Source organism: Eublepharis macularius, chromosome 6 (assembly GCF_028583425.1).
Source record: "Eublepharis macularius isolate TG4126 chromosome 6, MPM_Emac_v1.0, whole genome shotgun sequence".
NCBI classification, from domain to species: Eukaryota; Metazoa; Chordata; class Lepidosauria; order Squamata; family Eublepharidae; genus Eublepharis; species Eublepharis macularius.
Genome location: NC_072795.1, coordinates 70712995 through 70739141, shown reverse-complemented (window position 1 = coordinate 70739141; position 26147 = coordinate 70712995).

The following is a 26147-nucleotide window of genomic DNA, read 5'->3' as shown; positions in this document are numbered from 1 at the left end:
AGAGTTTGTTGCTTGGTGGCCTCCCCCAAAGGCCAAAACAGTAGACAGTAGGGCTTGATGTAGTTGCCTAGCAACAGCAACTAAGAGCATATGTTTCCTAAATCGAAAAGAGTCCAGTAGCACCTTTAAGACTAACCAACTTTACTGTAGCATAAGCTTTCGAGAATCACAGTCTCTCTTCATCATATGTTTCCCTGACAATGGACCCTGAAGAAGGCAAGTGTTGGTGGGTGCACACCATGGTGGGAAACTGGCTAACAACAACAACATTCGATTTATATACCGCCCTTCAGGACAACTTAATGCCCACTCAGAGTGGTTTACAAAGTGTCATTATTATCCCCACAACAAAACACCCTGTGAGGTGGGTGGGGCTGAGAGAGCCCCAGAGAACTGTGACTAGCCCAAAGTCACCGAGCTGGCTTCAAGTGGAGGAGTGGGCAATCAAACCTGGTTCTCCAGATTAGAGTCCTATGCTCTTAACCACTACACCAAAGTGGCTAGCAAAGGGGTAATAGGGCAGCAGTGGCATTAAAAACAATCTTGCTTTATGTTTACCTTTTTCTTTTTCTGTAGTGCCATTAAATTATTACCTTTACATTCTACTATTGCCTTTTGGTACCATGTTTCTTTGTGCTTTGCAGTTTTGTTTCCATGATGAAGGGGTGATCTCACATTAATCACTCCAATCTCTATTGCCCAAATGCAGGCAGCCAGGTAGAATGATTGTCTGAACTCCCCACCATACCCACACACCTAAACAGACCTATGTTTTCCCCATACATTTTCCTTTTGCTGTAGGCAGACAGGATTGCTTTTGAAAGCTCAGAATAGGTCGATGGCTTGTAGGGGGCTTGACTTAAGCTTGATGTGAAGAATTTTGTTTTTAAATAATGTTTTGGTGGCTGCTGGATGGGTTGGGGACTTCCAGTAGGATGGAGACCTTAAGAGAAAAGTAAAATTGTTCATTGTGCAAGTGGGAAGTAGCTAAAGTTTCATTACAGCACACATTTGCCATTTGACTCAGAAAAAAAGAGAACCCTGAAAGACTATGGAAGCAATGTTAAACAGGTCTAATCAAATGTAAGTCCCATGTTTTTCAGTAATGCTTACTCCCTAGGAAGTGTCTTTATGATGGCAGCCTATCATTGAAGTGTACCATGATTTTTATTAAATTCAATTGATTGAACAGACTACTTGCACTCTGCCCAGTGACACTTTTCCTCACAGTCACCAACGATCCAAGAGCCCTGATGAGGGTAGCAGAGAGAGACCAGTGCCCAGTTAGCACCACAAAGAAGATGACATAAATTCCACCTTCCCTCCAACAGAGTTAAACAAATGTTTCCAAAGCCAATAGGTGGGGAGGGATCTTCCCTTGTTTTTTTTTCTTTTTTAAAATTTTTTATTTTAATTACTAACATCAAAACTACAAACAGAAAAAAGGAAAAAAGAAACAAGGGGGAGGGAAAAACAACATAAGAACACAAACTACAACTACAAAGTATTGAATTCCCTTCATAATATAGTTATTTAAAGTTAAACTTTCTAATATGCTATTAGATTGGTAGACCTTATAAGATACGAACTACAGTCAGGATCAGGTCTTCTCCCCCCCGCCCCCCGTGTCTCAGTCTCAGTTCTCTTTGAACAGCTACAATAGCTGCGCTCACTCCCTCCTCCCCACTCCCCCCTTCAGATTCTGGATCTTCTTCTTGCTCGAACTCTTGATGATTAAGCACAAAATCCCTCAGCTGTACTTCCGATATTATCTTATAGGCTGAGTCTTTATATCTAAACCAGATGCCTTCCGGGAATAACCATTTGTATTTTATATCACGCTTTCTCAGAAGAGCTGCGAACCGTTTGTATTTGAATCTTCTTTTCCGAGCTAAAAATGGAACGTCCTTCAATATCTTAACCTTGTTGCCAAGAAAGTCCAAGTCCACGTTAGTCGAATTATATAAAATGGTGTCCCGAGTCTTCTTATTTTTTTTTTTTATTAAAGAATTTTCAACATATAACAAGAATAACAACAGCAACTGCATAACCATAACATGGTGCTATACATAGTCAAGCGAAAGCAAGAGAGTAATAACAGCAGTTTACACAGATAAGTTAGATAAGAAATGTACATCTTTGTCAATTTCCGAATACAGTACAAGGTAGGTGTTAGCCTTGTAAGGGGAATGATAAACAAGCAAAACCAGTATATTACATAACAATCCTGTAGTTCAAATCTCAGGGTTTATAACCGTGTAATGGGGAAGCGAAGAGGTCAGCCATGAATTCTGGGAGAGAAAGTCCAAGAAAGGATACCATTTTGAATAAAACTGCGTAGTTTTAGAGGGGTTCTGCAGCAATTTGATTCTGTCTGCTATCTTATCCATCATAAGGTGATCCCACACCATTCTGTACCACATATCAAGATTGGGTGGAAAGTGTGATTTCCACCTGAGTGCAATCGCATTTTTTGCAGCCACCAAGAGAGTTCTGATCAAATCTTTCCTTATTTGGGGAATTGCCAAATCATTCAAGAGATCCAGGAAAATAAGTTCCGGGTGTAGGGGTATCACGTAAGTTGTGATACGAGAGATTTCACGGAGAATCGTCTGCCAGAAGTTAGTTATATAGGTGCACTCCCACCAGCAATGTGAGAAAGTACCTTGCTCTCCGCATTTTTTCCAGCAAAGGGGGGATCTGCCTGGATATATTTTCGCTAGTTTTTGGGGGGTGAGGTACCATCTGTGGATAAGCTTGTAGGTTTGAAGTCTCACACTGGTGACAGGGGAATTAATCAGTGCAGATGCCCAAACTTGCTCTCTATCTTCCTGAGATAATTCTGTCCCGCAATCGTGTTGCCATTTGCTCAGCAGTGCCTCATTGCTTGGTTTTTTGTTATCAATCAGTATGTGATAGAATTTTGATAGGAGGCCTTTACGAGTAAGTGAACGGGAGTCTAAAAGAGTTTCAAGTGCAGTTATCGGTTTGGCCATTATATTTTTTATATCCAGAGCATTTAGGAGATATCTCAATTGGAGATAGAAGAACCAAGGGATTTCCCTGTCGACTTTAGTGTTCAGTTCTACTCTGCTTATGATACCGTCCTTAGTAGCTACGTCTAACAGCCTTAAGTCTCTTAAGTCTCCCCAAGAGCGTAGCGCTGTTATATTGTGTTGGTGGGGCATGCCCTTATGAGCCGTGAGTACTGAAAAGCGAGATATAGCCGGGAGGAGGATCTTTTTGTATCTGTCCCAAAGTTTTAAAAGCGCCTTGAGGAATATATTGTGGTGTACTGAGGGGGGACGGAGGCTCGGCGCGGACCAGAATATTTCCCTCAATGTTTTCAGCTGGGAGAAGACTTGTAATATGCCAGCCCAATCAGAGTGCCCGGTAGGATGCAGGATTTGAAGGACATCCGACAGCCTGGCTGCGTCGTAATAGAGCCCTATGTCAGGATAATTAAAGCCTCCTGCCGCCCTAGGGGCACACAGGACTTTAAAGGCTATTCTGGGGCATTTGTTCTGCCATAGAAATCGGTTGAAAGTTGTCTGCCACTGGCTGATAATTGTACTAGAGACGTCGATTGGGATCGTTCGGAATAGGAAGATCAATTTCGGGAGGACAAAGGATTTTATCAAGTGGTATCTTTCATACCACGCCAGATTTTGCTTGTTCCATTTGAGCAGGAGTTGTTTAATTTCTTTAAGCTTTTGAACATGATTCACTTGGAGCAGTTGAGCCGGATTAGAAGGGATGTTTATACCCAGATAATGAAGGTGTGTTTTAACCCACTGGAAATCAAATTGCCGTTTTATGCTACTACATGTGGCCTCGGGTAGATTTACAGGCAGAATGGTGGACTTGCTAGGATTTATTTTCAAGCCAGACACTCGCCCAAAATGAGAAAGTTCGTCATTCAGAAATTTTAGAGAATCAAGTGGTTTAGTGATAAATAGTAAGATGTCGTCAGCAAATAAGCAGAGCTTAAAGCTGTGGTTATTAATTTCAATGCCTTGAATTCCCCTATCAGTCCTTATTGCCTCTGCCAGAGGCTCTATAGCCAGAGCGAAGAGGATAGGGGAGAGGGGGCAGCCTTGGCGCGTGCCTCTGTGGAGAGGGAAGGAGTTGGACGCTATATCATTTAGTTTAATTCTCGCATGGGGGCCCTCATAAATTGCTTTGATGATTTGTAAAAATTTGGAACCAAAGTTCATTTGGAAGAGAAGCTCTTGTAGGTATGGGATTTCAAGGGTGTCGAAGGCTTTTTCTACATCTAGTGAGAGAAACATGGACTGTATATTATGATGTCTGCTGAATGTCAAGATATTCAGTGCCTTGTAGATATTATCTGAGATGTCCCTATTGGGAATAAAGCCAATCTGATCCGTATGAATATAGTTTCCAATAAAGGAGTTAAAACGGTGGGCAAATATAGAGGTGAAGATCTTATAATCAACGTTTAGTAGGGAAATAGGTCTGTAAGATCCGGGGTTTGAAGAATCTTTACCCTCCTTGGGAAGCATAGTAAGTATTGCCTCAGACCAGGTCTTGGGGAGGGTCCCTGAGGTGTATACATCATTACAGGCCAGTAATAGGGGTGGGGTTAAGACCAGAGCAAACTTTTTATAAAATTCAGCCGGGTATCCATCTGGCCCTGGGGCCTTATTGCCCTTCAGTCTTTTGATAGAGTCCAGTAGCTCCGTAGTGGAGATTGGGCTGTCCATTATACTGCTATGCGCCAATGTCAATTTCTTGATGTTTTTGTGATTTGAGAGATATTGTCTGATCGCCATATTATCAGGTTTAGTTGATGTATATAAGTTCGTATAGAATGTTTTAAACACCTGTAATATTTCGGGGGATTTAGAGAATGCCTGTCCTTTGGCGTCTTTTATGAGCCTGATGTATCTATTGATCTTTTTCTCCTTAACTTTCCAGGATATACAGCGTAGTGTCCTAGGGGAATGATTCCAGTGTTTCTGCTTTAGATACAAGAGGTTTTTTTGGATTTGGTGAGTCTCGAGAGACTCCAAGGCCTTTCGTTCGTGTAACAGCTGCTTATAGATTTTTTTACCACCTCTTTCTTTGTGCAGGCGTTCCAATTGGTGGATTTTATCCATTATAAGTTGTTTTTGAATCCTTTTCTTTTTATTTAGGGCAGCAGACAAGGCTATCAATTGCCCCCTTAATACAGCCTTAAGAGCATCCCATACTGTTTGAGGCGATATCATGTCTGTCTGATTGTCTGCAAGATATTGAGTGATATATTGTTCAATTTTTAACACATTGTCCTCATGTAACATTAGGTTTTTATTGAACGTCCAGTGCCTCTCCTTTTCATGCGTGTTTTCCAGGGATAATTTACAGTCTACCCATGCATGGTCCGAGTAGTCTATGTTCCCTATATTTGAGAGTAGTACTCTGTCAATCAAGTCTGGTGACACCAGGATGAAATCAATCCTGGTGTAGATGTCATGACGGGCCGAGTAGTACGTGTAATCCTTAACCAGCTTGTTCATTTCCCTCCATATATCTACTAAATGGAATTGTGTGAATAGCGTGTGCAGTTTTGTGTCTTGGCTGGGATTTTTGGGAGCTCTTAGCATTTTAAAAGTTTTCTTACGGGCAAATGAAGATTTATCTAAACTGTAGTTTGCTACATAATTAAAGTCTCCTCCCAGTATTACCGGTCCCTCTTGGAATTTCTTCAACTTTTGCAGAACCTCTTCAGTGAATTCCAATTGCTGAGCATTAGGCGCATAGATTGTAGCTAGTGTGAGTAGGTGCCCGTTTACCTGGCCCTTTATAAACAAAAACCGCCCCCTGTGGTCTCTTAGAGTGGCCTTATGCACAAATTGGGTCTTCTTGTTAAATAAGATGGCCACCCCTCGGGATTTTGAAGAGCCCTTTGCATGGTATTGCATTTGTATCCATGACGCCTTAAGCTCCGCCTCAAAGTTTGTGTGCAGGTGAGTTTCCTGTAGTAGGACTATATCCACGTTAAGCTTTGCAAGGTTTGACAGAACTCTCTTTCTCTTCACTAAATTATTCAGCCCCCTCACATTTTGAGAAAAAATATGAAGACTTGGTTGTGATGCCATCTTGAAGAGGGAACAGTCAGATTAGTAAGGATAACCCTTAGGGGGATGTCTAATATTTTGGATCAGGGATCGTGTATGTCTAGATCTCTAACGGGATTCTTGGAATGACTGGCCCAATATTCTATGGAGGGTTAGGGTAGTACGGTGAGAGATACCTTAAGTACTAAATAAAGAGTTGATATACAGGTGCAGTAAGATTCAATAAAGAAGATTATTATCTGTTACTAAGCAATCAATCAATCAATCAGAAATTCATTACTTTAAAAGTAGGCATACAGTGAATTCATGGTCAAAGAAAAATCAATTAATCCAGAGTAATTAACAAAAACAATCATTCAATGAGTTCATGGATAGAAAAGATTAAAAATCATGGCATTTAATATAATTTTAGTAGAGAATACCACGGGTGAGAATCAAGTCGCTATGATAATAAAATATAGTATTTAATCAAACCCCTTTGACTCTTTGAGAACGTTGGCAGTTAAAACAGATTATCAGCGAACAAGGTATAGAGCTGTGCTTTTGAAGCAGGCTGCAGTGTTAATTTTTCCTGACTAATAATACACTAAGTTTCAATCAATTCTGAGTGTTCAATAAATTATTCAATTGATTAGAAATTAATTAAAATTCTCTTCTTTTTTTTAATATCCTATTGGGGGGCTAACAGACTTAATGGATTTACCCCTAATACTAAAACGCTAGCTTGCCTTAACTGTCAATATGAATTATATACAACAAGCACACAGCACTTTACTATACTTTATAGTTTCCTAAGGTGCCCTAAACAGTAAAAACAAAAGGAAGGGAGAAAAGAGAAAAGAAAAGGAGAGAAAGAGGAGAAAAAAGAGAAAAAGTAGAAAAGAGGAAAATTATGTATATACAAATACAACAGTTGTGTACTAAGAGAAGTAAGAATTTTCTTCAGTATATTGAGAACAATAACACTAAACTTGCTAAACAGTCCTCTGCAGCCCCTTGGGTGTTCCCTGCAACGGGGCTGCTGTAATTAAACAGCAAGGAGGACTGTCTGTGGGAAGGGCAAATAGGGAAGCAACCCCTTCAATCCCACCTTACCCACCCCCATCTGCTAATAATCACAACAAGATAGGGACGTTCTAACATAACACATTCGGCCACGTATCTTACACTTGAAAGTCAGGTGTCCCGAACGGGTATTTTACTACTCTTCTGGGGAGACATTGGCAGGCTCCGTTTTCTCTTTTGCGTGTTGATTTCTGTCTCCATGGCGAACTCTATGCCTAAATCACGAAGGAGGCGAAGGCCGTCCTCGGGAGTGGGGATCAGCTGAAGCTTGCCGTTTATCTTGAGACGCAGCGTTGAATTGCGGGTCCACCCATACTCTATCCGGGCATTCCTAAGCTCTTCAGTTATGGGTTTAAACAGCCTTCTCCGTTCCAGGATCTCCGTCGGCAGGTCTGTGAAGACGCTGATCCGTCCGCCATTATGGGATAGGAACTGTCGTGCCCTTGCTGTTTCAAGCGTTAACTTCCTTACTTTCCAATCCGAAAAGACGGCCACAACATCTCTAGGGCCTCTTCTCTTGTCCGGATTTTTGGGACCGACTCTATAGGCTTTGGTTATAAGCATTGCAGGGGTTTCCTTCAGTTGTAGCTCTGCTGTCAGCCAGCCCGCCAAAAAGTTAGGGAGGTTGGTATCCACGGCAGTATTCTCCTCTATCCCCCTAAATTTTAAATTAGAACCCCGCATTTGGATTTCCATATCCAGGATCTTATTTTGAATATGATCATTTTCTAATTGCAGGATGTGAACCTCCTCCCTCAAAACGGCAGTTTGGTTGAGAGCCTGATCTGATTTTAAAACAGCAGAGTCCATAACTATCTTAAGGTCACGCAATTGTTGAGATAGCGGCTCCATCAGATGAGTGATTTTGTCGGAGAAGCTCAGTTCAAGCTCTTGCAGCAAGGCTTTCAATGCTGGGTCGTATGAAATCGTTTGCATTTTTCGCGCCTCAGCATTAGCCCCGACGGCCGCCATGTTATTGCTCGCTCCTTCCCCTTCCCCCTCAGCACTTTCGATCTGCGATACAGGGAAATAGCTTTGCAAACTTTTCCCTGCCTTATTATTATGTTTCTTAGAGGATAAGTCTTGCTTACCCTTCATGCTATGATGCGTAGAACGTTTTCTGAAGCTGTTAATGGGGGTTCGAGGTGGAATTGAAGCGGAGCTTCAGCTTTAGGCGTCCATTCCTCTCGGTGCCGACGCCACGCCCCTCCCGAGTCTTCTTAGATGAAAAGTCAATAATAATCTCGCGAGGCAGCTGACGCTTCGTTGTATATTTTGAAGATGTCCGACGGACTTCCAAAATATCACTTTTTAACTCTTCTTTAGTTGCCTTTGCGAATGACGCCAAAAGCTCCGACACCAAATCCTTTAAATTTTCACTTTCCTCCTCCTTCACATTCTGTAAACGCAATACCGTCTGAGCACGATCCACTTGTAGTCCTATCAATTGATTCTCCAAAAGCTTTACTTCTTTGTTTGTAGCTCTCATGAGTGTTGCATTTTCACGAGCAGATTTCTCTGCCTCGAGCGCTACATCTTTAATGGTTTTCACTTTGTTTTCAACTGAGCCAACTCTTTGTCCGATTTCATTTAGCTTATCAACAAAGGGCTTCATAGCTTCAATGACCGACCATTTAACCACCTCTTCAAGAGTCTCTCCCTTCCCCTGCAACGCAGCCGAAACCGATTTGCCCACAGCAGGGCTCTGCTTTTTCGTCGCCATCTTGGGGGGGGGGGGGAGTCCGCCAACTAAGTTCCAAAACTCAATGAAAGGGAAGTTATCCGAACCTTCTTAAGCTTCAACTCCCACCAATCCTTCGCATACACTTAGAGTAACAGAAGGGATCCGCTTACTTACAGGCTTTTCACCTTAAATCTGCTTGTTGCCGTTCTCTTTTTTTTTTTGAAAAATTTTTTTATTGGGTTAGAACATTTTTATTTTTACATTACAGTCAATTTTCCCCTAATTTTTCGTTTCTAACCCCCTCCCTTTCCCCCCCTTTTGTTGACTTCCAACAGCTTTCCCACCCTCTGTCCCTTTTACCTTACTTCTATTAAATTCCTCTGTCTAAAACAGATATACATTCTCCATTATATTAAGCAGTACATCTTTAACTCCTTTACTTATTATACACCCAAACTATACGTCTTTTGATAAACAATTTATCCCATTTTCCAGTTTTGAATATTTCTATATAAACCTATATATCATAAACCATAAAAATTTCCCACATTTAAATCAAACAATTTGATTTGTTCTCTATATATTACTCATTTCAACTTTTTATGGTAGTTCTATATAACTCCTCGCATAATCAATCATCTTCTGTACATTCAGTTTGGTGCATATAAATCTTATCAAAGAAAGAAAATATTGTTATTTACTCAATCCTCATGTTTAAACCTTATCATTAATTATTCTCTATCAATGTTCTATCAGTTAACCTATACATATCTATATATATCTCAATCAATTAATCTAACTGCTTATAAATTCACATTTCTCTTCCTCCCCCGGTAAAGTCACCCCTCTCTTTTATACTTTTATTATACTTCAGTAGTTCTCAAACTGCCACAGTTTTCCTCCCACCTCCCATTTCTTCTCCAGATATTGTTTCAGCTTCTCCCAGTCTGTGTTAAACTGCCCTGAGTCCAGATCTCTCAGTTTTCTTGTCATCTTGTCCATTTCAGCCATATACAGCAATTTGTAGATCCAATCTTCAATAGTTGGCACTTCTTGTACTTTCCATTTCTGCGCATACAAAAGTCTAGCTGCTGCAGTCATATAAAAAATCAACGTCCTATGATGGGCTGGAATTCCCTCCATTCCCAAGTTTAGCAGCAGGAGTTCTGGGTTCTTATTTATTTGAAACTGTAAAATTTCACTCATTTCTCTTATTATTTCCCCCCAGAACTGCCTAGCTACCTCACACGACCACCACATATGATAGAGGGAGCCCTCATGTTTCTTACATTTCCAGCATTTATTAGAAGTATTCAAGTTCCCTAGCGCAATCTTCTTTGGTGTCATGTACCAACGATAGATCATTTTGAAAATGTTCTCTTTAATATTAATACATGTCGTTGTCTTCATTGTAGTTTTCCACAAGTATTCCCATGCCTCCATTGTTATTTCTTTATTGAAATTTATAGCCCATTTCACCATCTGTGTTTTAACTATCTCATCCTCAGTATACCATTTCAACAGTACTTGGTATACCTTGGATATTCTTTTCTTGTCTTCTTTAAGAAGGGTCTGCTCTAGTTCCGAGTTCTCTGTTCGTATGCCCCCTTTTGCAAAGTCCGAGTTGTATAAGTCTCTAATCTGTCTATACTGGAACCAATCATAGTTAGGTGATAGTTCCTCTTGCGTCTTTATTCTAAGTTTAGATACTTCAATCTTAGTTATTTCTTTGTACGTTAAACATTGTTGTTCATTATCCACAGCTCTCGGATCTATCACCTCATATGGAACCACCCACAAGGGGGTTCCTTCTTGTAGGTAAGTTCTGTACTTCTTCCAGATTGTATATAGACTTCTCCTTACAAAATGATGCAGGAACATCGAGTTGACCTTTACTTTGTCATGCCATAGGTATGCGTGCCATCCAAAAAATTTTTTATATCCCTCTAGGGCTAATAGTTTCTTATTCTTTAATGTCATCCACTCTTTTAGCCAAACTAGGCAGATTGCATCATGGTAAAGTCTCAGATTGGGCAGTTGCATTCCGCCTCTCTCCTTTGCATCTTGTAAAACTTTTACTTTCACTCGAGGCTTCTTGCCTGCCCAAACAAAATCTGATATTTTCCTCTGCCATTTTTCAAATTGTTTAGAGTCTCTGATGATTGGTATTGTCTGTAACAAAAACATTACTCTTGGTAACACATTCATCTTAACTGCTGCAATCCTGCCCAACCATGACAAATTCAGTCTATTCCATTTGATCAAGTCTCTCTCTATCTGAGTCCATAATTTTTCATAATTATTCTTGAACAAATCTATATTTTTTGCAGTCAGCTCAACTCCCAAATATTTCACCTTACTAGTTACTTCACAGTCCGTTGTTTCCATTAACAATTGTTGTTTCTGCTTAGTCATGTTTTTACATAGTATCTTTGACTTCTTTTTATTAATGAAGAAACCTGCCAAGTCACCAAACTCCTTAATCTTATCTATCACTTTTGGCATGTTCTCCAATGGATCTTCTACAATTAACATTATGTCATCTGCAAATGCTCTAACCTTGTATGAATAGTCCTTTATTTTTATTCCTCGTATTTCCTCGTCTTGTCGTATTTGTATCATCAGAATCTCCAATACTAATATGAACAACAATGGAGATAACGGGCAACCTTGTCTTGTTCCTTTACTAATCGTCAATTTCTTGGTCAGTTCATCATTCACTACAATTGCTACAGTCTGGTCCCTATATATTTCTTTAATTGCTCTGATGAATCTTTCTCCCAATTGTAGCTTTTCCATAGTGGCAAACAAAAAATCCCAGTTTAAATTGTCAAACGCTTTTTCAGCGTCTACAAAGAAGAAACCAACCTCTTTATCGCAACGCTTGTCATAGTATTCAATAGCATTGATCACTGTCCTTAAATTGTCTCTTATTTGTCTGTCCGGCAAAAAACCTGCTTGTTCTTCCTCTATAACTTCCGAGAGCCACCCCTTCAGTCTCTTCGCCAATATCTTTGCAAAAATTTTATAATCATTGTTAAGTAATGATATAGGCCTGTAATTTTTCACGCTAGTCAGATCTTGGCCCTCTTTTGGGATCAATGATATATTCGCTTCACTCCAAGTGTCTGGAATTCTTTGATCCCTAAAAACTCCGTTCATCACCTCTTTTAGGAATGGTGCCAGTTCGTTGGCCATTGTCTTATAAAATTTAGCCGTAAGTCCATCTGGCCCTGGCGCCTTTCCTAGATTTGCGGATTGTATTGCCATACTTATTTCCTCGTCAGTTACTTCACTGTTCAACTTATTTCTCCAAGCTTCCGAGATCTCTGGAAGTTTGGTTTTCTCCAAATATGATGCTATTGATTCTTTGTTTACTTCTTTTTTATTATACAGCTTAGCGTAAAATTTATAAAAGGCTCTGCTAATGGTAGTCTGCTCCAAATACGTTTTGTTTTCTTCACAAATTTTATTTATTATTTTCTTTTCCCTTTTCTTCTTTAATTGCCATGCCAAATATTTCCCAGGTTTATTAGCACCCTCAAAAGCTTTTTGATTCAGTCTTTTAAGGTTCCACTCCAATTCTTTATTACTCATTGCTGTTAACTGTTCTTGAAGAATTTTGATTTCCTGATGTATTTTCTTTTTCCCTGGTCTCTTTTTTAACTGTACTTCTTTGGCCTTTATTTTCTCCTCAATCTCTTGTCTTTTCTCCTCTTTCTTTTTCCTTGCTCTACTATTTAAGTCCATTAGTATGCCCCTTACAACCGCCTTATACGCGTCCCAAACTTTACTGGTTGGTACTTCTTTATTCACGTTGTATTGTATAAAAAACTTAGTCTCTCTTCTCAATGTTTCCATATTCTCACTTTCCTGTAACAAGTCCTCATTTATTCTCCAGGCTTTCCTTTTTCTCCTTTTTCCAAATTTCCACATAATTGGGTTGTGATCTGAGCCTACCATCGGCATTATTTCTACCTCCTTAGTCCATAACGCCAAGTCCTTTGAGGCCCAGATCATATCAATTCTTGATAATGTAAGATGCCTTGCAGAATAAAAAGTAAACTGTCTGGTTTTAGGATATTCTCTCCTCCATACGTCTTCGAGAGTCTCTTGTTGAATCAACTCAAAAAAAAGCTTTGGCAATAGTCCTCTTTTCTTTTGTGCTTTTGTAGTCTTTTTGTCTAGTTCCAAATCTGTCACTCCATTGAAATCTCCAGCAAGAATTATCTGGTCATATACAAAATCGTCTAAGTGCTTCCTTAAGTCCTCAAAGAAGCTTTCCTTTGCACCGTTAGGTGCATAAAGTCCGACTACCAACACTCTCTTTAAGTTCCAATTACATTCCACTGCTACAAATCTAGCTTCCACATCTCTCATAACAAATTTTGGCTGCAGCTCCTCTTTTATATACAACACCACTCCTCTTTTTTTCTTGTTGGAAGCCGCTACAAATTCTTTGCCCAATTTTCCAGATTTTAAATATTTTACATCCTGTTTTCTAATATGGGTCTCCTGCAAACAAACAATATCACATTTTTGTTTTAGTAGCCAATGAAAAATATTTTTTCTCTTATTCGGTGAGTTTAGTCCATTTACATTCCAAGATAATACTTTACACTCCATATTCATGGTTTTGTTGGTAAGTCTTTTTCATTGTCCTTAATAAATCTCTCCATCTCCCGCTCAGATCTGATACGCTTTTTTGCCCCTCCAAACTCAAAGGACACTCCTTCCGGTAACTCCCATCTGTACCTAATGTTCATGTCCTTCAAAGTCTGAATTAACACTCTATATTTTTTCCTGTCCAGTAACACTGATCTGGGCAATTCCTTCATTATGATAATCGTCTTGCCATCAATCTCCAATGGATCTTGAAATTGTTTTGTCACAATCCTCTCTTTCATATTTCTAGTTGTAAACTGCACGATCCCATCCCTTGGTAGTTTCCTCTGGGTTGCAATTCTCGAGTTCACACGATACGCCACATCTAGGATAGCCACAATTTCCTCCTCCTCCTTCCCCAGGTATTCAGCCAACACCTCAGTCATCTGTTCTTGCGCTGACTTCCCTTCAACTTCTGGCAGACCACGAAAACGAAGCTGCTTCTCCATGTGTTTAGTTTCTGCAACTGACATCCTCCCCTTTACCAATCTCATCTCTGTTTGTTGCGTTTCTATTAAATTCTCCATCGCGTCTTCTACTGTTTTGACTCTCTGTTTCGTTCCTTGTAATTCACTGCTAATCGTTTCCACGCCTTTTTTCACTTCTGACAGCTCCGACTTTACTGTCTGTGTAACTTCTTTGACCTCTTTAATAAGCTCCAATTTCGTGTCCTTAAGTTCTTTCATCATGTCTATAAGTTTTTTGTCCAAATTTTCTATTGCCGATTGCCACTCTTTTTTCGACATCGTGGGGCTTGCTTTAGCTCGCTCCCACGAATCTGCTCTCTTCCTCAGCTCCGTGGCGTATAATTAAACGTTTTCCTTGTTTTCAAATGTCCCAATCTTTGCCAAAATTAATTTTTTATATCCAAAATGTCGGGCATCTTTTCTCTATGGTTTCTCTATGTTATTATAATCCAAGATCGCCTACTTCCTCTTCCGCTGAAGTCACGACCCTTCCACTTTCAAAAATGGCGATTCCCCACTTCCTGTCCCTTGGCAAGGGCCGCTTCCCTCCAGCCACTCTATTGTTGTTACGCACTTCCTGTCTCCCGTCTTCCCACAGCAGGTCTCGTGATGGTGTCTTTTTCCCACAGCTCCAAAACCACAGGTATTCAAAACAATAGTCCGATTTTTGTAATAACTTCTTTAAACTTAGTCTCTTTTAAAATACAACACCTGCCGAGTCTTCACCTCCTTTTCACTAGTCTGTTGCAGTTTAAAAATCTACTTTCTTTCCTCTCTGTTTTTGTCAATCTGTCCCGTTTCAAGAGATAGCGATCTTTACCTTCTCTTCAACTTTCTCGGGTTGTAATCGCTGTTTCGATCTTAAATTCTCCTCTCGACTTCCCTCCCCGATCGAAGCTTGGGTATGTAGGTCTTATGCCAGCCGAATTGGCCCCAAAATTGCCGCAGAGATTATAGCCGACCCGTCGCAAGGTGGGACCTCAAGGATCGGGGGGGGGAGACTCCTTGTGTAGAGCCCCCCCTCGTCCGAGATCTAGCTCACCCTAGGGTCTTGAGCGTTCTTTGCCTGCTCCCCGCCTGAGAGCAGTCGGCCGCGGGTTATTTTCACCCCTCCGGCCGGTTAAAACGGCAATCCGGTCAGCTCCGCAAATGGAGCTGCGTTAGACCTCCATGAATCCCAAACCGGAAGTCTGCTTGTTGCCGTTCTCCATGGCCCGGCAGCGCGCGATGTGCTGCGCAAGTCTGCCGGCCTCCATAGGAGCAGACGGGCTATTTACCTCCTGGATTGACTTCAGGGGGCTCTTCCCGCAGCGCTCCGGACCCTGACCCCTACCTGGGAGTCCTGGGGGTTAACCCTCGCAGGTCAACCACCCAGTCAGGCTGCTCGGCCTCTTCCTCCCGGACTTGCAGAGAGGAGCGTCCGACATGGCCGGGAAAATGAAACCAAATCGGGAGGGATCTTCCCTTGTGATGTGGCAAGGAGACAATGCCATTGTCCAGGTTGTGCCAAAAAAAGATGTACTCTTGCACATTCGCACATTCATTCTTCTAGCCAACAGAGTTCATTAGGTGCCATAACATAATGTAAGGGGTCTCTCCCTTTGGGATCCAATTGGTGAATGCTGTTAAAGAAGAAGATAAAAAAGATGCTGCTAGCTCAGTGCCTGCCTGCCTGCCTGCCTGCAGTTGCCATTGCATGGTGAGAATTGAAACAAAACATGCTAACTTTGCCATGGGACGATGTTATTATAATTTGGTTTCCTGGATTCGGTTCACCACTCCAGAAGCAGCTTTAATAAAATGAAACAGCAATTTCCATGGGTATTTCTGTCTTGTTGTTTTTCACACCCCTGTTAATTACCATCACAACCCTCAAACCCTATATCCTTTGATACAGCCTATACTTGGAATCTCAGTATTTCCTGGAAGTTGCTCTGAAACTGCTTGTCAACCATCTGCATCTATGTTTCCTAAAGCAAGCTTTTCCATTTACTTTCTTTTGCTTCCAAAAATTTTGCCTGCAGAAATCAGATATGTAACAAAATCTTTTTGTAATAGCTGTTTATATGGCAGTGAATTGCAATCTGCAGTCTGCCTTGTGCAGTGCATCTCATATTGAGTTTTCATTTACACTGCTTGCAGACAGGGAAGCCCACAGTTGCTGAGCGATTTTTTGTTGTTGTTGGGGCAAACTCTTCTTGTGGTTATAGTTCACTATAATCAAAGCAGAAATATCTCCCTGGAAACAGAAGGGAGGAAACTCTGCCTCACTAATGAGAAGGACTAACGGAAAGAGGTTGGCGATAGCTGAATACGTGGGCAGCTGTTCAATTTCAGAGAGCGTATGCTGGTAAGCGCTTCATTAGTTCACCTGTTCTATTACACAACAAATCTATAGACTGCATTTGAGGCCAACAGTGAACACATCTGCTCTCTGGAAAATGATAACCATCTTGCAAATACCAGCAAACAGGCACATGAAGTTGCTTGGAACACTGCATTAATAATTTCTTCCCTGGCTAGAATCTATACTAAATTTTTGCTGTAGTCTGTATTAGTTAACCTTCATGTAATTGTACTGTAAACCATCTCTACAGAAGTTGCAAGGCAAGTCAATATTCTGGAGCTTGTTTTGTAGTTCATGAATTTAAAGGGGATAGATTATGAATTTTAACAGGCAGGTCGGAACATGTTTAAGGTCCCAGGTTCAACATCCAGCATCTTCACTTAAAAGGACCAGGTAGTAGATGATGTGAAATACCTCAGCCTTAGACCCTGGAGAGATGCTGCCAGTCTGAGTAGACAATACTGACCTTGATGGAATGAGGGTCTGATTCAGTAGAAGGGAGCTTTATGTGTTTACCATCCAATTGTTTCTTTCCCCCTTTGCACTAAAATTCCATGTAGGCTAACATTATACCTGTGAGAATAAGTATAATACAGCAATTACAGCATTAGGTTTGAAGAGTGGACCTAGGTTCAGATTCCAGGTCAACCAGGAATCAGACAGAGTGGCCTTGAACAAATGATGGTCTCTCAGCCTAACTCACTTCAACAGCTTGTCATGAGTTATCAAAATATAAACTACACTGAACACATTGTCAGATGTACAGAATACAATAAAGATAAAAGTAATGTCTATAGTATTTTAGTCTTTTTCATTCACAAATCCAGTGTTCATAACACCACCACAAAATAGTGTGCTAATGAGCCTGGTTTACCTGACAGCAGAGACTTCCCAGCTGACTGAGCAGGTGAACTGTCCTAAGGCTGGCAGCAGGGAAGTTGTCTTCTACACATGATAGCAGAGGAGGCAGGGAGGCTGTAGAACTTGTCTGGGCGTGGCAAGGGTGAAGCAGGTTCCTTGAAACAAGGCAGGAGCTGGGAACAGGAATCTCTGCAGGAACATGGGGCTGGAGCCGAAGGGCCAGCTGTGCCTCAGCACAGGTGGCAAGCAGGAACTGTTGAACCAGCAAGGCACCTGTCTACCTGCAGGCTTATTTTGGAGCCTGGGATCCCTGCCCTTCTTGGCAGTGGGATTAAGATTGCAGCCCAAGCCAAGACTTAATTACAACAACCCTTCTTACTACTGAGAAAGGATGGAATGAGGTAGGTTCCTGTCATGAGTTCATTTGCTGGGTCCATGCCTCTGTCATGGTCCTCCTCTTATCTTCATTCCCAGTGGTCTGGGAAGACTCTGGGGAAGCAAGATCCTGTCTGGGCTTGTGGAGGTCAGCTGGAGGTGCCGATGGGGTATAGTCTCCTCAGGAAGTTCATGGTTGGTTGAATAGCTGATGACAGGGGCAGGGACAAGGACTGGATCTAGTTGTTGGGGAAGGACCTTGGGTTCTGTCTGCCAAGCATTTGGAGGGGCATGCACCATGGATGTCTTGGGGCCCTCAAAGGACCCTTCTTCATCTGATGTGTCAGTATCTGGTCAGGTCATAACACTAATGGACAATAAGTTCCAATCCTCATTTTGTACATGAACCACTTACTCAATGGGACTTTTCCAAAATAAGAAGTGTAGGAACAGAAACCTATTGGCATGTGTCTGCAGGGAAAAAAATTGTAATATCTAGCCACAGCACTAGTGTAAGGGCACAATTAAAGGCACATTTTTTTTTGCCAGGCTCTGAATTGAGAGCTAAACCACACAAGATGAATTACACAAAGATGCTCAAGTGAAGGGAGCTGCAATGTTAGCCGAGAAGCATAGTTTGAATTTTACCTCTCTCTACAGAGCTGGCTAGATCGCTCCTCAGAGAGTTTAATTTCACTTCTCTACAGAGCCAGCAAAGATCACTCTTCAGAGGGTTTGTTAATTTCCTCTTTGCCTTCCCAAAGGCTCTGTCAAACCCTCTAAGGGGTTTTCTAGCTATCTCTGTAGAGAGAGGTGAAATTCAAACTACAAGTGAAGGGAGGAAATTCAAACTTCAAGTGAAGGGAGACGCTAATATTGCGTCTCCCTTCACTTGAGCATCCTCATGTAATTCGTCTCGTGTGGTTTAGCTTTGAGTTGCTTTGGTACAGCTCTTGTCACTATGTCTTCCCACTCCCTGTAGGGCATAAGTGTGAAGATGAACAAGAATGTAGAAAAACTACTTTCTGTGCAACCATTAAAACAACTTGAGGTATAAAATGCATGTGTAGTTTTGCTCCTCTTTGCTTACAGAGGTATACAGTTCAACCAGGAATCAAACCATGTGGCCTGGGGCAAATTACTGCCTTGCAGCTTAACTCACTTCACCAGGATGTAATGAAATATTGATGTACAGATGACTCAGAGCTCATTGTAGGAAGTGCAGGAGACACAAGTGATAAAATCACCATTTCCATTTTATTTTCCATCCGCCAATGTCCAGAACACTACAAAATAGACACATGCATCCCCAGTACTGTTTCGCTCCATCTACATTGCTAAGACAAAAGATATTTTATCTACCATTTTCTAAGGGAAACAGAAATGGTTCCCTTAACTGGATTGTTAAGACATTTGGTACTACTGCTGGATCTTCTAGTAGTAATTTTCCTCCCAGTTACCACTGATGAAGATAGGGGCCCATAATGTAATTGCAAGCAATGGTCAGCTAGATGTAAACTGGCACCACAATTTTATGCTTACTGTGGCAAACTTTGGAAAATGTTTAAGGGCTAGGACTGAAAGCAGACTATTGAGTTTGATGCATATTTCCTTTTACAAGCATCACTGCCTATTCTGCAGGTGCCTATGGGATTAACACCAATAGACTTGGTTCCCATTTTCATTTCCATTTCCATTTCCATTTTTTTGTCTTAGACAAAGAATAAAACACCCACCATTTCCTTGCTATTTAGCAAAGCATCATTGAATAATAAAGCAGCCAGTAATTGCAATTATTTAGCAAGTATTATGAATGGGAGGCAAGATTTGCAAAAGTCAATTGGGATACAATTTGTCTATAAATACATGAATTAGGAAGCCTAATAAAATCTGCCTTGCTTTAGAAACTCATCCCCTTGTTTTCTCATCAAAGTGTTTTGTACCAGCACAGATCTTGATAAATTATCCCTGTCTTTTGCAACATGGAAACAAAAGGAGCACTGTACCATACCTAACAACATTGCAGTGACTAGAGTGATTTCATATAACAATACTCCTGGAAAGTGGAAGGGGGGAGATTGTTTAGAATACAAGACAACCTTTCCCCGCCTTTCATTTTTTAGGGGATTGAGTTTAAACAGTTAGTGTTACATTTTAGTTAGCTTATGAAAGGATTGCTCCTGTTGTTTTTGAAAGAGCTGGGCTTGTATGTCTAACCTATAAAAAGAGGTTCAGAAGGAAAAGGCTTTGATACAGCTCAAAATACACCTGGGAGATTATTACAGTGGTGATAGGAGATGGTTTGTGAATGATAATTAATACAAGAACAAAGGGTAAAAGCTGTCCTAATAAGAAATGTGAGTTGGTGATCAGAAGACTTTTTTCTATCTATTAAAGCAATACTATTTCTGAACTGATATACAATAGGTCTTTTCTTTTAATTTTGGGTTGCAAATTGAGTGAAGTCACTTCACTGTTTTTCTAAATGTCATAAATCACCTTCAAACAATTTCACTTTTTAATTTTTTTTGAATACGGTAAGTCTATCCTGCAATATTGTGATGATCTGCATGTGAGAAATTGCCATTGCATTCCACATATCACTATCTAATTGCCCAGAACAAAATACTTTTCAAGACATGGAGTTCACATGGTCAGGAATTCATATACTTACCTAGTTTATGCTTACCTGTTCCTCCAAAATCTAGCATATGAGATGGAACTGTGTATCCATGGAGGTTCGATTTGTGTGGTTTCCCCCTCTCAAAAAGGTGCCACTTCTGACGTGCATCAGTGGGGACTGTAATGAGCTATCAAGTGTCATACATGATTGTGTGAATCAAACCTTGTAACATAGGCATAAACTTTGCGAGAAGAAGATAACTTTATCATCATATACCTTTTACAATGATTTCCTGTACTGGCCATCCTCTGTCTAAGGAGTGTGTTATAAACTAGCAGCTAACAGAACCACAAGGGAAAGCAACAGAAAAACGAGCAAGTCGTTTTTTTCATTTTTTGCCCAAGGTATTTACAGAGCCCGTGACATATCTCCACAGAAAATATTATTTCAACTGGTGACAGCACAGCTGAGGCTGCAATCTAAAGTGATATAATTTGAGTGCAGAAAAAACTGAACAAAAATACACAAGAAGCTTGGGGGGGATGGGGAGTGAAAAAGCAAAAGCTCCACATGATATACTAAAAGGAAAGTACATTTTCTAAGTTTTTAACAGGTTTGTGCTGTCCCATGTCCCTAGGATAGTGTTTCTCCTTCTCTTTACCCATGCAACTGCAAATGGAGGTCATAGTAATTATTCTTAATGTGTAGAAAATCAGGTTCTGCAGCTTTCTTGAGTGGATTTTTTAATACAAAGTGGGGAGAATGTCCTGTTGAACATGTATTTTTGCCCCTGCTTGACTCTACTATTATTACAAGAAGAAAAACAATCTCTATAGGTTAAAAAAGACGATGGATACAATACCCTCAGCTACATTAAAAAAATTTGGTTTGGAGAGTACATCCCTCAAATGAGGGGTGTTTCTCTGGCTAAAGGAGATTTGCTTCAATGGAAGGATCCTTGCTCCACTGAAGAAAGACTTCTCACTTAGTAGAAAGAAACCTTTAGATTCAGCCCATTGCTTAGAAACCAAAAACACTATATTTAAAAGTGCAGGTGATTCCACACCATTTACTAATGGATGACTGATGAAAAATGGTAGCACTTTCTCCCACGTTGATCCTGTTAGACTATGTAGACTCTTCAGAATGAGAACACATTCATGAATGTGTGGTGTTCAAGTTACTGTTGTTCTTGATGAGGGATGCTAGTAAACCTGTGGTGTGGAAAAAAGCCTCACAGGTGCCAGTTTCTGGAATAATGTATCTGGAATAGTTGTAGAACAACATCAAAACCTCTTACATATGAGTGGCTGCCTCTGATGCACAGCAAGGACAGGAAAATCACAACATAACAACACAATGTTATATGAATAAAAGAAGAAACAGAAGATCACTGGTCTGAGTAAATTAAACAACTATAATACTGGAGTGGATCATATTCTTTATAGGAGCTTGGGGCAGCCTGTTGACAGGGGTGCATTGTGGACTAAGTCCAGTTGCCCTTCTAATTGTTCCTTTTGTTTCCTTCCTTCTCTCATGGGGTACTGGTAGTCCAGATAGTGGGAGGACTTCTCCATGCCTTTCCTCCAATTATCCTTCTCTTGCCCTCTCCCCCTAATTTGGAATGAAGAGACACAAGGCTTGGGTATAAATATGGGCCATTTATTGACCAACATTAAATTTAATAACTGCAAGGGCATCACTAACTATACAGGTCAAGTCCAAGGGGTCACCCTGGACCTCCTCCCCAACCTGTCTGGGCGAGTCACCCACAGCCCCAGGTGTAAGCCATCCATGCACATGGCTGTAACCTGGCTGGCCAAGCAAATGGTTTCTCCCTTAATGCTCCAAGCACCCCAAGCCATGGAGCCTGAGGGAAGGACTTGTACAGGGGGTCCAACAGGCAGTGTGCCCTCTCAGCTGGCAGCAGTGAAGCCTGCCGGCTGATCCCTGACAGATCTGCTCCGTCTACCCTTATCTAACCAGCCAGAGACCTAGGTAACTGCTCCGCCACTCCAAATATCACTCCCACAGAACAGTACAAGGTAGGTGAAAAACACCTCTTCCCTGAGCCAATTTGGGAAAAGGAGAAAAAAATCCTACTTGGCCCTGGTAACCAGCAACCAGCTAATCCTATACTGCCATAGGGTGCGGTGGGTGGGCCAAGCTTTCAAAGCTGATTGAGTCCTATGGAGGCAGAGCTGCCCTTTATAGGGCCAGGTCCCGCTTCCCAAAGACCTGGATACTTGGGAATGCAGGGCTGCCTCTCCCTCCATGTGGGGAAACAAAAGCAGCCCCCAGCCTGAGCACATTTCATGTGTGACCAGGCGTGCCGTCTTCTCATTTCCTCCCTCTTTTTTCACTAAAGCCAAGGGTAGGTAGGTAGGTAGGTAGGTAGGTAGGTAGGTAGGTAGGTAGGTAGGTAGGTAGGTAGGTAGGTAGGTAGGTAGGTAGGTAGGTAGGTAGATAGATAGATAGATAGATAGATAGATAGATAGATAGATAGATAGATAGATAGATAGATAGATAGATAGATAGATAGATAGATAGATAGATAGATAGATAGATAGATAGATAGATAGATAGATAGATAGATGATACCTCTATTTTAAAGCTTCCACCCCACTTCCCTTATGTATGCCTCAGCAATGATCACATCATTGGTGAGGCATAAAAACTGTTTTTAAAAATGCATCTTTGTTTTTTGTGCAACTGGAAGTTGGCAAAAAGAAGGGAGAGAAAACATTCTTCCAAGAGAAAAGTGCTTTAGACACTGTTCTTATTCTGCATAAGTCTTTGCCCAGAAGCAACCTGCTCCTGGAATATTATGTATGCGGGAAAACAGGAAACTACAGGCCATTTCTACATTGATTATCTGCCCCAGGTTCCTCTCCTGCCTAACTTGATTTGGGGAAGTGTTTTTTACCCCCCTGCTTTCTCACAACACTATGGGGAATTCCTCCCAGGATTTCCTAGGCTTTTACTCAATCTTTCTCAAACCTGCTTTGCTATAAAGATTTGGGAAAATTCACAGTAAAAAACTCTATGGCCACCATGTATTTAGGAAAATTCTGGGTTTTCTTCCCCACATGAAAGCCAGTTTCCATGGCATGGTCCCTGAGGTGGCCATTTCCTCCTCCTGCTATTTTATTTTGTTTAGAATTTTTTTCTCTCTGCATGTGATCTTCGGGGTGGAGGTGGGGTAATATATTTCTCCAAGAGAATGAGGAAATGCCACATCTAGGATCAAGATTACCATAATTAATGGTAATGCTGATTAATTGTGTAGTATGTTTTTAAGCTTTGTTGTGATCCGCCCTGAGCCCTCTGGTGTGGGGAGGGCAGACTATACATTGAATAAATTAAATTAAATTAAGTAGTGGTAGTTTATTTTCCACGGTCAATGACCAGCAATTTACAAAAACACCAATAAAAGGTACCACAGAAGAAAATAAAACATCAATAAAACCATTCACAATACCTGGGTAAAATCATTCATGATACAATAGTATAAACTTTAAAATTCTCAGTGGTACAATAAAATCATTCACTTAGACACTAAGGATTTCCTGATCCTTGAAGCAATCCAACCAAATCTGGCCACCTGAAATGTGATCTTAGGATGTCTATCTGAAAACAAACCCCTCAGAGTGCATATCCTTTGGCTACGGGTAAGGGGCAAAGTTGAAAAAAGAGGAAGAGATTTGCGAAGATTGTTATACACCTTGCAATCAAATATAATGTGTTCTAATGATTCTATCCCTTCCTCGCAGCAGGGACAAATCCTTTCCTCATAGGGGATTTTTTAAAACTTCCCTTCGAGGACAGCCAAGGGAAAAACATCGAGTCGCATTAGTGTGAAAATTCGTCTATACCCTGATTTGATAGGTTGAGGAGATAAGGCATAGGTGTTACCCTATTGGGGGGCTCCAAAAGATCTCACCATTTCTCTATTCTGATTATATCATGTTGCCTTGCAATATCTAATATCCTCTGTTTTACTATATCTTTAGCTTTTTCGTAACCCATAGAGCACAGGTATTGTTTAGAAAGACCGTAGGAAAGTAACTTCTTATCCAGCGCCCTGAGCCATGGGGAGGGGGGCAAAGGGATCCAATATTATTTGACTTGTGAGCCCTTTGGGACAGAAAACTAATTTTAGCCAGTACAGGGTTACTGCAATCCACAACCTTGCCTCTACTGTAATCATGCCAGTTTCAGTTCTGATAAGTGCATTTGGGATACCATGGGGCACTTGTAAGATTGTTCTCAGGAATTTAGATTGAACTGTGTCCAGCTTCTTTAAATTTGAGGTGACATTTATTGGAGCTCCATAGGTAAGCTGAGAGAGGGATTTAAAGATGTGTGGCAATGATTCAGCAGTGTTTCCAAATCACAACTCCTTTGGGATAGTATGTTGGAATAACTACAACCGTATTTGGATTCAAGGATAATCTTTCTCCTCATAATGGAAAGATCTTCTTTCCCTCCCTTGACTACTGACTTGACAGATTAATCATGTATCAAAAGTAGACATGGGCACAATCCAAAAAATAATCCTGATTTAGCTGATCGTGATTCTGTGGCGGCGTCAAACCCAGGTACCTGAACTTCATTTCCGATACAGAATCGGGAATCGGGAATCGGGAAGGCCGACACGGGAGGGCGCCCCGTGGTTTCCAGCGCTAAAGGAATGGTGGGTGAGGAGGATGGCGGCAGCCATGCCCGGCAGGCCCGTGGAGGCAGCAGCAAGCCGCCTCCCCTCAGGGGGCGGGGGGTCTGTCCCCACAGGAGTGTGCTGGTATTGTCGGGGGGGGGAACCAGAGGAGATAGCTCCCTATTCCCTAATTCTCTATCCACTGAAGCCCAAAGCTAAAGCTCCCTCTCTCTCTCTCTTGCTCTTTCTCTCTCCAAAAGTGGCAAGCAAGAGCTCGCCTCTGTCCCACTCCACCCGCGAGCAGAAAGTGAAACTTTGTTGCGCAGCACATGGCTATTTATAAAGCCTGGGTCTGCTACACAGGAGGGCTGTGTTTGGCCGTAAGAGCTGCCTCTCAGGCTTTGCAGGGATGAGATTTGAGTGCCCATGGCTACAGAAGAACACCCCCTTCCCCCGCCCTCCCCTCTCTTCTCCCAAATGGATGAGACGGGCACGCACCTTTCTAGCTGCTCTGTGGTTGGAAGGAAGCCCTGCTGATCAAGGAAAGCTGGGCTTCCATTCGCGTTTCCAGGGCGACAGAAGGAGGGCAAACAGCTCCGGCATTCCCCAGGCTCCATTTCCACGGGGCTCCGTTCCCTCGGGAACAGATGGCTGGCGCCAGACTGTCTGCAGACTGCAATCCCAAACGTAAAATCGGGGCAATTTTCAGTCCGTAATTCCGATCGTGCCCATATCTAATCAAAATTCTTTTATATACCTTTATGTTTTTGACTCATTGTGATCTGGATTGCACAGGTAAATCTGTAAGGGCAAGATGGGTAAGTGGTGTAGCATTGTGGCAACAGGTTGTACTGGATGGCCTTTCGGTGTACCTTTTGGCTATGTTCTGGTCTCTAGGATATTTGTCAAGGAAAGAATGTATTTTCTAATTTAGGACAATTTTTAAAACCAGCTCTTTTGTCAATTTATTCTTCAGTTTAACGGCTGTTGAAATGTTGTAGAGCTGGCTTCCTAGACTTAATTAATGGATATTTGCAAATTGCTATGATAATTTTGGAGAAATGATTCTTGAAAGAAAAACAACAGCAACGTGAAAACAGATTTCATTAGGAAGTTACTCCAGGGAGGAATAGCTAATCCCAGCTTCATTTATAGACATTTGATTTTTATGGATGCTAGGGTTTTTTTATTATTGCCAATGTATGTGCATGTATAATACATTCAAGTAAAGCCAGACACGCAGTTCCATTTGCATCTGAGGAGGAAAATATTAAATATAAGCCCATTACCTTGGATGCTGGAAAGGATGGAAAAAAGGAA